The sequence below is a fragment of the Sciurus vulgaris genome (genome assembly GCF_902686455.1).
Source record: "Sciurus vulgaris genome assembly, chromosome: 2".
Taxonomy (NCBI): domain Eukaryota; kingdom Metazoa; phylum Chordata; class Mammalia; order Rodentia; family Sciuridae; genus Sciurus; species Sciurus vulgaris.
Window position 1 is genome coordinate 76,745,586 of NC_136462.1, and position 13,038 is coordinate 76,758,623.

At 41.6% G+C, this 13,038-nt stretch overlaps 1 long non-coding RNA gene across 1 annotated transcript in view; it reads right to left on the reverse strand.

The window, feature by feature from the left end:
• Positions 1-13,038, reverse strand: part of LOC306654064 — a 449,736-nt gene that overhangs the window by 234,093 nt on the left and 202,605 nt on the right. The window lies entirely within an intron of this gene.

Genomic DNA, 13,038 nt, shown 5'->3' on the forward strand with positions numbered 1-13,038 from the left:
ATGAGCATGGTATATCTCTTTATTAATTTAGGTCTTTAAACTTCTTTCTCAGAAGTATTTTGCAGTTCAGTGTACGGGTCTCACATATTTTGCTTAATTTGTCTTAAGTTTTTCATGTTTTCAGTGTTATTATGGTACTTTAAATTGTCAGTTTTCAATTATTCATCTGCATCTATGAGTGGGGATTTTTCTTTTTTCATCTGTGAATGATATGGCGAGTTGTAGTACTGGATTTCTAATATTAAATCAATCTGGCATTCTTGCCATGAGCCCCACTTGATCGTTAGGTGTTATCCTTACTATACATGCAGGATTCGATTTGCCAAAGTTGTACTGAGAATATTTTTACATCTATGTTCATGAAAAATATTGATCTGTAGTTTTCTTCTCCTGTGATGTTTTTTTCTCTGGTTTTGGTACCAAGGTAATGCTAACCTCATCAAATTAACTGGAAATATTATTTCCTCTTTTATTTTCAGGAAGCATTTCTCTAGAGTTGGTGTGTTCCTTCTTTAAATGTTTAGGGTTGTTCACTGTAAATCCATCTGAACCTGGGGTTTCCTGGAGGCTTGTTCAATTGTGAATTTAATTCCTTTAATGGATATAGCTTATTTATCCATCCTCCTATTCTTTAGATTTCTGTCCTTTAAAAAGGGCAGTGAAGTATCCTTTAGTTTTCTATTTTCTTTTAGATTGAACTGTGGTAATTTGTATGATTTAATGCATTTGTCCATTTTATTTAAGCTGTAGATTTTATCCAAACAATGTTCATAATTTTCTTTTATTATCCTTTACTATCTGGAATATCTGAAGCAATTCCACCTTTCTTTTTCATATTGATAATTTGTATTTTCTTTCTTATTTTTCTGATATTTCTAGAGATTTATCTAGTTTATTGATCTCTTCAAAGGACCAATGTTTTAGTTCTCTACTGTTGCTGTAATAAGTTACCACAAACTTAGTGACTTAAATCAAAACAAATTTGTTACTTTACACTTCTGAAGGTTAGGAATCTGAAACGAGTCTCCTGGGGTTGGGGTCAAGGTCAGCCAGTCACAGGGCTGGTCCCTCCGAGGCTCTGAAGGCAGCCTCTTTCTCTCGGCTTTTTTAGTTTCCAGAGGACAGCTGCACTCTTGGGCCTGTTACCTTCCTGCGCTTCCACCTTTCTGCTTCTACCATCACATTCCAGCCCCTAGCTCTAACGGCCCTACCTCCCTCTGATAAGGTTGCTCTAAGAACCTTGGAGGACCCACCTGGGTAAAACCCATGACTATTCACACTTGCAAAGTCTCATTTGCTACATAAAGTAATATATTCTCAGGCCCCCAAAATTAGGACAAGATCATCTTTGGAGGACCACTGTTTAGACTACAACTGTCAGCTTTTGATTTCATTATTTTTCTACATTGCTTACCCATTTTCTGTTTTACTGATTTCCACTGTGGTCTTCATTTTTTCCTTCTTTCCTTTGGTTTTAATTTACTCTCTTTCTCTTGTTTCTTTTGATGGAAGTTTATGTCTTTGCATTGAAATAGGTCTTCCTTTTTAATAAAAGCATTCATGCTATAAACTTCCCTCTAAATACTATTTAAGATGAATCCCAATGATTTTTATATATTATATTTTCAATTTTATTCAGTACAAAAAATTTAATTTGGTGAAATCATGTTTGACTCTTGTATTATGTAAAAATGTGTTTCTAATTTGTGGTTTGCTAGATATATTTCTTTTAATTCCTAATTAATTCAATTATGTGCTAGTTTAATTTCCTTGTATGTTTTGACCCTTTTAAATTTATTGAAACTTGTTTTATGACTCAGTTTTATGTGTGTGCATCTGCTGAATATGAATATGTTTTCTTCTGTTTTAGAGTGAAGTATCATAAATATCAATTAGACCAACTTGGCTCATAATGGTCATAACTTGTATGTCTTTACTTATTTTCTATTTTTCTACCAATTACCGAGAGAAATGTTTTGAAATCTTCAACTATAATTGTGGATTTGACTTTTTCTTCTTTTGGCTCTGTAAGTTTTTGCTTCATAGATTTTGAAGTTCTGTTACTAGGTTCATATCCACTTAGGATCGTTATGTCCTCTTGAGGAATCAACCACTCCATTACTTTATTAGTCTTTTGTCGTTGTTGTTTGTTTCCTTAACAGGATGCCTGAGACTGGGTACTTCATAAAGAAAAGAGGTTTATTTAGACTTCAGTTTTAGAGGCTGAAAGTTCAAGATCAGGTAGCCCCATCTTTTCAGCTCCTGGTAAAGATCTCAAGGCAGATGACATCACAATGGTGAAAGCACAATGGGAGAGTGGCAAGTAGCACCTGTGGAAAAAGGAGTCAAGGGAGGTTCCAGGTTTCCTTATAACAACCCTTTCTCATGGGAACTAATCCCCTCTAGGAGACCAGTATTAATCTCTTCCAAGGAGGGGCCCCCATGACTTAATTACCATCCTCTAGGTCCCACCTTTTAAGGGTCTCACCACCTCTGAATATTGCCACACTGAGGATCCAACCTCCAGCCCATGAACCTCTGGCAAACACTCCACCATATCCAAACCACAGAAATCGCTGTTCACACCTAGTAATAGTCTTTGTTAAGTCTTCAAAAATTTTATAAAAGAGGACCGGAAGCTGGCAGGCTGATCTGGTCCTGCCTATTTATGCTAGGCATGTAATTTTAAAGTTATAATAATATCATACATAAATTACTCATATGATGCATGAAATGTTTCTTCTTTTGCTTTTTAAGGCCTTGGACAATAGTTCTGCAGCCAAGCAGTAAGTTGTTCCATCTCCTGTACCTTGAAGACTGACATATGGAACCATTCTCTGACCCTCTAACCAAAGCCTCAGTTCAGCTCCCTATTTACTGAGACCAGTGCAGCTCTTGCACATTTGCAAGGCTGCCCCTTGCTGCCTTGCCTGTGTGAAAACAGCTACTTGCCTATGGATAAAGTTGTCATTAGCTGCAAGGTCAAAATCTCTTTGGCCTATGCTTACTGATATGGAAGGCCCAAAGCTGCCAGCCCAGGTCCCATCAGACAAAAGTCAATTATACAACTGTAAAAATCAGTCATGTGGCACTACAAATCCCTACAATCCACAAAGTAAAAAAAAAAAAAAATCCCATGACCCATGCCTCTTCCACCTTAGGCTTAACCACTTAGTCAAACCCTTGTGTTTTGGGCTCTACAGATGGGACTGCTTGTTTGTCTTTCAAGTTTCCTGAATAGTGCTCCAATGTTTGGGGGAGGGGGAAATGCCATTTATTGGCTCCCTCAAACTCCATCACTCTCCCGTGCTGATGCCAATCATCATAACCGATCACAAGGAGTGTGTAATAAGGCTTGTTTTCCCCTCATCCAGCCCCACACATGTCTTAGGGCTTGAGTTGTGTTTTGGTTTTTTCCTATACCATCTACCCTTGTCCCTTGCTCTGTTTTACAAAGGAAAACAGTATCCTGGGGTGGTGACAAGGTCCCACACTGAGCAGGTTCAGTGGAGGATCAGCCACATCTAGGACCCCAGCAGACATCCTCTGCTGGCTGTGTCATGCCTGCCTCTCTTGGTACTGACTTCCCTCATCCCTGGTTCCCCACCCGAGCCAGTTCCTCCTTCATATGGCCTCTGGCTGCCTCCACAGTTGTGCCTGGGATCACCTTCTGCTCCCCCACCTTCAGCCTCAAGGACCCTTAAACTCTCTCCTGGGGCGGAAGGAGCAACCATCAGCCTCCCCACTGTCTCTTATTAATCTTTAGGTTTTTCTCCCTTTAGGGGCATCTCTTTTGATCCTCAAGGACCTTGTCTGGAGGGCAAACCAAGGAAAATAAAACTCAATGTTTCCTGTTTCTTTCTCTTTTCATCGGGATACTCTGACTGGAGAAAAGTCCAGACATGCAGGAAAGTACAGAGAGCATAGAGATTAACATTTCAGGATTCTAGGTCAGTACACAGGTTTGCACACACTGCACCAAGAGGGTCTCAGAGTCCTTCCAAAGGTGCTCCTTCCTTCAGAAGCCCAATATAGGCTGAGTGGTGGCCCATTTCTGTAATCCCAGCAACTCAGGAGGCTGAGGCAGGAGGACTGCAAGTTTGAGGCCAGCCTCAGCAACTTAGTGAGACCCCGTCTCAAAATTAAAAATAAAAATAAAAAAAGAAAGGACTGGTAAAGCTCTCCTGGTTTCAATTCTCTATACCTAAAGATAAAAATGAAACAAAAAAAGAGTCATCTCACATGGAAAAAAATTAACCATCTAAGTCTAGTCAAATGATAGTCCTGATAGTTTAGTTAGTTGGGGGTGGAGGATTATAAATGAAGGAACTGAGCTGTGGCTGGAAGGTTAAGTAGCATGCCAAGACACGTGGTAAGAAGCAAAGCTGCTGATGCCTAGTCCTTTGTACAGAAACACAATCTGGGGTGACTCCATGGGAGTGGTTGACGGCTAGCCCAGAGCAAGTCTGAGCCACAAGGCAGAGGCCAACCTACAGAGGCTGCTTGCTTCTACTTTGAACCTGCACAGGGAAAGACGGGAGAGGAAGAGCAGGAGTAGGAGAATCCTGACAGGCTCTCAGCATTGGCGAGCTGGTGTCTGCACACCCTTCTCCCAGAAAACCAAACCCCAGCGGGCTCTCTTCAGATGCCTTTTGATTGTTTCTTGATCAAAGCTATTTTCTAAGAATTTTCCACCGGCCTTTATAAACAGAATTTAAGTGTAATATAGAAAATTCAGGGAGGAGGAATACATACTCAAGGGAGGTGGAGCTGGGTGCAGCAGAGCTCCAGGCTGCAGTATGTGCTAGAATTTCAGTCATCGATGTTGCATCCCTTCTGGGCCATTCTTTAATTGCTACAATAATATGATGTTTTTAAAATTATTCACATCAGCAGAGAGAGTATTGTTGTGATAAGACTCTGAGGTCAATTTTTATTTGGGTGAGTCAGAGATACAATGGGAAAAATCCCTGGTGCTTGGTAGGATATGAAATATTAAATCTGGAGAAAAAGGGTGCTTGATAGGGTTTCCAAAGTTGATGAAGGACAAGAGTGGTTTTTGGTCTGGTTTTCTTTTGCCAGCTGACTTTGAGGATTCAAGTTTCAAAAGGGGTCATTCTGAAGGAATTTTAGCCATCCCTGCCAACTGTAATTATGGCTAGATTCTAGCTGGTACCCTGAATAAGCTTCAAATAGAACAGCAGGCTCAGCATCTATGGTTGTCCAGAAACATCTTTTGCACCGCAACTGAGGCTGGGTCTACAAAGCCCAAAGTACAGTTCTGATGCGGTCACTTTCCAGGGACAGCACAGTCACTTCTCACCTGACCCATTCACATTGTAGTTACCCAGGTCTTTACCACCTTTGAGCCTTGAACTGCACTCTTTGCTCTGTCTGGACTGCTCTTGCCAGATCTGGCTTTTTCTTATCATTCAGGCTGCTCCTCAGGGTGGCCTCCCTGGCCCAGGCTATGTGCCAGAACCTCTCCTCCCCACCCACGTGTAATATTTTCTTCAAAGCAGTGATTACTATTATTTCTAATTTATTCTTTCTTTTATTCTCCCCCATTAGAAACTACACACCCCATGAAAACAGGAACCTTACCTTCGTTGTCTGCTGCCCCCAAGCACCTACACCAGTGCCTGACACATAGCAGACACTGGAGAAATGCTAAATAAGTGAGGGAAAGGATGATAGGATGAAGTACCCAGTGCTGCCCATGTGGGAGGCCAGCTGTTCCACTCGTCCAGAGGAGCCCACACACTTGCAAGTGTCCTGCAGGCCTCCAGGGAGTGCATCCGGGCACCAACACAGCTTGCTAGGTCTTGGGTTTGTATTGAAAGTTGTATCTGTCAAAACTGTGGGAAGAGTCATAGAGCTTTCTCATTTCAGGTACAGGGGCCGTTTCCTAACCTATTTCTCTCAGTGGTGACCCAATTTGAACAACTGTAGTTTCTCTCCTTTTCTTTGAAGGATCATTCACAACCTATGACCTGTACTTGTTGCAAGAGTTGAAGGATGGGTCTGGGGGAAGTTGAACCATGGGAGATAAGCTTACTGGTCCTGGTTCTTTGCAAGACAATGTGGTGGATTTCTTAAGATCAAGGCAATCACTATTCATGTGCTTATGACAAGAATTTTTGAATTAATGAAAACCTCCCCCAGGTCACCTAGTTCAACATTTCACCATGTATGCACTTTGCTTGACAGGATTAATGAACAATTATCCAGCCTTTGCTAGAATAGATTCAATGAAACTACAGGGTAGGCAGCCAATATTTTGGCCCCTGGGAAAACTTTTCCTAGGCTATTTTCCAATAAAATTGATTCCTTATTTTTTTAATTCTCTGAGAAGTTGGTGGATATTTTTAAGTTTGGCATTTGGACCATATGGAGTAAAATATTTAGAAATGTTTAGACTTAGTTTGTCCCTTATGAAAACAAGATTGAGAATAACCTAAAAGAAAATATAACACCATTGGCACTCCCATTCCTAAACACATTCTGTTTGGCACCTCTCTGACATTCTGTGAGGTGAGGAAGCCTGGAGTTTAAATTTCATTTGCATGTTATCCTACTGTGATAGGAAATTATTTCTCCTTGGCCAATGCTTATCATGCAGATTGCTCTAAAATCAGATTACAGCTGCTTGTTTTGATTGATTAGTTAGTTCTGCCTTTTAAAAAATCACTTATGTCTCCTATCTGTGAGCGTAAAGCTTAGAAACCCATTACAACATTTGCTTGTGAGCTCCTGAAGGTGTTTTAACACAAAGTTGGGCAGAAACAACCCCTACATAAAAGTGAGGTAGAAACAAATTTCTTTATAATCATGAGTAATTCTGTCATATATCCAGGAAGTCACAGAGATTCATTAAATGCAATTAGGTTCATCTGTGCAGTACTGAGCGCTTACTGAATGCTAGACCATTCCAGGAACTGTGGGCACTAGAAGATGAATAGAATTTTGAAGTTTAAACTTAGGAAGCCTAAGGAAGCCTGTGCCTCTGCCCCTGCCTCCACCCTATCTCCCCCCCACCCACCCCAGAAAATCACTTAATGTGTCCTCTTAATGTTCTGGCCAAGTGTCCTGGGACACATGCATGAGTAAGAGAAGTAAGGCTTGGCTCTAGGAAGATTCCATGTATTCCAGGCCCTGGGCTGGACATTCTGGTATGAATCTTGGCTACATACCTACTAGCTCAGTGACCTTGAGCACAGTTCTAATCACTCTGTGTGTTTCCTCATCTGCATAATGGTAAGACTAGTTTTCTTGCAAGGCTTTTGTGAAGTCCAGAGGACATAAATGTAAAGTTCTTAGATGAGCATGCTGCTCTCAGTAAGTCATGAAGATATGGCAGCTGCCCCATCTGGGTTTAGTTTTCCCTTCCAGGGCCCTTCAGTCTAGCGGCAGACCTGCTGGCTAGGCACGCTACTTCCAGAGGTTGCAAAGTTTATCCTACTAGAAGGTGACCTTGGAGGATCTGTTCCAAGACAAGCTGCTGAGTTCTTTTCTGGCCCTCAGTTCTTCAGCAAGGGCTGCCTCCACAAAGGGGGTGATTCAGGCCATGGGGCTGGAACTCACGCAGTGCAGACAGAAGCGCTGAGAAGGCGGGTGAGAGGAGGCTCGGCAAGAAAATCCTGGATAATGTGTTTAATTTGATCCGTTCCCTGGAGTCATTAAAATGCATCCTCCCCTGGACTCTAAAATTCTTGAGCTGAAATAATCAGTCCAACAGTCTTTTTTTTTTTTTTTTTTTTTTTTTTTTTTTTTTAAATAATGGAAGCATACTTTATGATGCTTTTGAAATCCTCAGGCCTGTTGAAATACTGCCCTCTTGTGTTTCGGGATGGCAGCAACCTCTCTGGGAAACAACTCCGCTGACCCGGCTTCTCATTCCGTATCCTCAGAAGAAAAAGCTAAATTCAAGGTGGACCTCAAATGGCTCATCTAATGTAAGGAGTTGGGATGAGGATGCTGGAATCAAATCCCTATTCATGTGATAAACACATGAGTAAACTTCTCTGTTGCTCCTTTTCAAGGGATCAAGGGATCCCTAATTGAATTCAGAGAAATTTTTTACTTCTGCAGCATCCTCTCATCAAGAGAGAAGAGAACCAACTAATTTCTTCCTTGGTCACCTCCTTCTGCACTCTCTTCCCCTTATTTCTTCATTCCTTTCTTCCATTTATAAAGCAACTACCATAACAAAGCAGACAGAACATGGGCTCTGGAATCTGGCAGTCTGGTTAACTGTCTGGCTCCACAACTTGCCATTTGTGCAAACTTGGGCCCATTGCTTAGCTCCCTGTGCCTCAGCTTTGTAAACCTGTAAAACAGTGATAAAAGTTGTATCTATCTCATAGACAGGCCCTAAGGGTGCGTGAGATCTTCACAGTACATTCTCAGTACTGAGAACAAGAACTGCCACACTGTAAATAATAATAGGAGCTATGCTTAGTCATTATTATGCCTTTTCTTATGTCTCAGGCTTTGCTTGAGATCCTAGGGATGCAGCTGGAGAAGAGAGACATGGTCCCTGTTTCATGAACTTACATTCACAAATCCTGAGTGTCAAGCTATTTAGAACTTAATCCACACTCAAGGGAAAAGAAGAGTAAATCTCTCAAAGCATTATAAAAAGAACCCCCTAGAAAATAGTAGCACCAGTTTTTCCAAACACAGCCAGAATTTCCACCAGTGAGTCTCTGGATGCTTTGGAGAGCTCTTCATTTCTCAAACAACATTCACGAGATAGGACTGTCCTCCCATTTCCAGGGCTGATCCACATCTGTAGCTAAAGGGCAAGATTAGTCTTCTGGTGGGTCAACTGTGGAGCTACCTGATTTGAGCCAGGCTTGTCTTCATCTGGTTGAAATTATAGTCCTTTGTCTCACAGAATTAGTTTCCAGGAGTCCTCTGCTAAACCATACATCATCCTACTATTCACTACTATTATTCATTCATTACACATTATTAGTCTTTAACACTAGGTATGTTATTGATTTGTTAAATCCTACTTAATTTCATGGTTAACACTGGGAGGCTCAAAATAATGACATTTTTTAAAAACAACTTTTTCTAATTTTAAAAATAATAAATGCTCATCATAGAAAGGATAAATAATAGAGAAAACTCTAGAGAATTATCCCCACCACCATGCGATAATAAATCTTAAAATTAAATTCTTCTTTCCAGCTACACAATTATAGATTTATCTGTAGCCAGTGAGTCAGCTGGAAAGGCTCGGATCTGGAAGTCAGGATAATAATGACACAAACCCTATTCCTTTCCTTGTAGAAACCCAGAGTCCTCCCTCAAATTTCTGTAGATAGATGAGTTTTCCTTAGTCTGTTCTTGTCTCTAGTTTCTTTCTCCCCAGATGCTCTTGCTCATCACCAGATCTTCCACATCCCGTCACACTTACATTCATTGGTGAGTGCACACACACACACACACACACACACACACACACACTCACACACTTACACACTCCCATTTCTGCCTGTGGTAAGAAGTGTACCTTGCAGCATGAACTTCAAATAGAACATCCAACCTGCCTTCTTGATGATGATTTTCCACCATTCCCACTGCCAGAAATTCCTACCAGCCACATGGGCCCTGCAGCTCAGCCTGGGAACACCTCCAGGCTCTCTCCCTGGTCCCAGCTTCTGTGGAGCAGTTCAGCCACTTCCCAAAGTTCCTTTAGGCTCCTACCAACTCTCCTACCCGCAGGTCTTCCATTCTAACTCAGATACTATTTTCTAAAGCAAGAAGAGCGCCCCCTTAAATGAATATTAGTGCCAATAGTTCAAACAATGAAAAGTTCATTCCTATTACATTTTAGTACTATAGATATTGTGTGATTTTGTATTCTTTTTAAAATATTGTATTATTTTGTATTCTTTTTAAAAATAAGTGATATTGTATGCATTTTATCACATCAATACAACTTACTCAAAAATGTTATGCCCCATCATATTTCATTATCAGGATGAGTCAGTGGTTTTTGGTTTGGATCAGGAAAATGACAAATTTGAGAGAGGGCAAGACTCAGAGGGCCTAGGAGGATAACAGTGTTCCCGTCTCCCCTGGGAAAGGAGTAATGTTTTATAAAGAGGGTATAGAAACAGGAAAATTCCATAACGTAGCTCAAGTTGAGGTCTGTTAAGGACTGGGGAAGACATTTTCCTCAGCATAGCTTTTGCTGCTACACTAGAAACTTAAAACATTCTGAACATGATTGAAGCAGGAGATGTGTAGAATAATAAATTCAATTTCTTTAAGGTGATGGTACATGGACTGTGATCAACATTAATGTATCACATAGTAAATACAATTGGAAATGGACACAAAAGAGGCAGAATTTTGGAAAAGTGATACTCACAGATTCTGAGAACTAGAGTCTTCACATTAGTAGGTCCCTCCTGAGTATTTATTCATACAATAGTACTGAGAGGGATTCTTTTCCCTCAAACCTTTATGAAAATAACAAAAGAATTGGATGCCGATGTCTGGGCACTTGCAAGAATTGAGACCCATATAAAATTTGCTACAGTGCACCCTGATCATCCCTTTGCTTCACCCATTGGGACTACACTGCTGAATCTCATGCAGCTCCTGAACTTACCCTGGGGCAGGGGATGCATACTTCTTTCCAGCCCCTATAAAAATCAGATATTTCAAAATATTTTTTTTTGCTTTAGTTGTATTCTTTAAGCAATTTCTACAAAAACGGTTTATGGAAAACCACTTAAAATCCATCTTGGGATAGGCACAGTGGCACAAACCTGTAATACCAGTGACTCAGGAGGTTGAGGCAGTAAGATCACAGGTTCAAAGCCAGCCTCAGCATTTTGGCAAGACCCAAAGCAACTTAGTGAGACCCTGTCTCAAAATAAAAAGCAATAAGAACTGGGGATATGGCTCAGTGGTTAATCACCACTAGGTTCAATCCCTGGTACCAAAAAAAAAAAAAAAAAAATCAGTGTTGGTCTACACTTAATAAAAAAAAAGAAAGAAAGAAAGAAAAGAAAATCTGCCTCCCTTGGTGTCTTCTCCTTAGCTCTGTCCCCCATCCTTCCACTTTGTCAAATTTCTGATGCAGATGCTCTCTTTGGGATCTGTCTGAATACTCTCAGCCACCCCTTCTGAAACCAGGGCTGTGGCCTGTCCCTGAATTCACAAACCTTGGCCCTGGAACTTTCTTTTTAAACCCCATTGTTCCATATTCTCAAGCCAAAGGCCAACCCCAGGCCCCTGTCTACTATTTTGGTTATTTATCTCTACATAACAAACTACCTCAAACTTCAGCTATTTGTTTATGATTCTGAAATTCAAGCACATCTCAGCAGGTGTGGCTCATCCCCTTCCATGAACCGTCAGCCAGGGCAGCTTGACTCAAGCTGGAGGACCTGTTACCAAGATGGCCTCACTGTGTAGCTGTCAGTCAGGTTGGTGTAGGCTGGCATCAGGGACTCGGGTGGGGCTGTTGGCTAGGAACTTAAGTTCTCCACATGTTCTCTCCCCTCCCCACATGGCAAGCTGAGGTTTGCCATGAGGTTTCTCATGGTCTGGACCTCAGGATAGTTGGACTTCTTACCTGGACGCTGGCATCCTCCAAAGAGCAAACATGGGAGCTGCCCTGCCTTCTGAGTGCCTAAGTTTAGAAATCCTAAAACATCTCTTCCACCACTTTTATTGGTGAAAAGAGATATAGATTCAAGGGGAGGCAAAGTAGACTCCCCTCCTGATGAGGGAGTGACTTGTGTTACAGGAGAGGTTGTTGCAACTGTCTTTGGAAATGTCATATTCAACACACACCCTCACACCCATGCCTTTCCCACACCCAGCCCTACCTTGCAGAACCCCAGCACAAAATCAGGAGCCATGGTCCTTCCTATACCCAGAAGGGATTTTGGACAGACAATTTTGCTTCAGTAGACACTATGCTGCCTGGTAGACTTGTTAATGAAAATGATATGAAGTAGTGCAATTCTTTGTGTCTCTAGGCTGTGCCTTCTGGGTCTGTTTCTTTGGCACCATCTCTCTCCCACAATTAGCTTTCTCCTTTGCACTCTGGCACCATGTGGGGTATTTTAAATTTCCCTTTTCAATAAAATCAAGTTCTGTCTGCACACTGAACTGTGCATGACTCATAACACCATTTACATCCACTTGCAAACAGAAGCTCCCCGGCTGACTGACACCCACAGAGTCTCAGAGCTCAAGCCGGGTGGATTGTCCGCCCAAGGGTCCATGTTGGAAGTTTGGTATTCAGGGTGATAGTACTGGGATGTGGTGGAACCTTTAAGAGATGGTGCCTAGTGAGGTCCTTAGCTCACTGGAGCACTATCCTCAGAAAGGATTAAGGTAGCTCTGATGAGACCCCTGAGCTCCTAAAAGGATGATTTGTAATAAGAATGAGCCCAACCCCTGAATCTCTCTCTGGCTTCCCATCTGGGAAGATGTCATCTGCCATTAAGTACCCACCAGAGATCAAATGAATGTCTCTCCCCAATCCTGAGATTTTTGTCTCCAAGACTATGAGCTAATAAATCTCTTTTCTTTTTAAAGTAGCCCACCTCAAGTATTTCATAATGATAATAAAAATAGACTAAAACAACAGGGTTGTCTGGAAACATGGGCTCAGTTGGGACTGTCCACTGGCATGCCTTCAGCATGGAAGTCTCAGGGTAGTCCAACTTGTTACATAGTGACAGGAGGTCCCTTCACCTCCTATGGCAAGTGTTCCAAGAGAACCAAACAAAAGCTGTCTGGCATTTTTGTACTTAGTTTTAGAAGTCACACATGTCCAGTCAACCCATTCTACTGGCTACTAGAAAGTCATAGGCCATTCAGATTCAAGGGAGGGAATCAGACACACCTATTGCTGGGAGCCTTGTAAAACTATGGTAGAAGAGCTGGGACACGTGACATTGTAGCAGCTGTGTTTGGAACATACTATCTACCACAGCTGGTTCAGACTTTAGCAAGAGCAAAGTTAGATGAATTTTGTCCCTCCCCTTCTGCAGATCA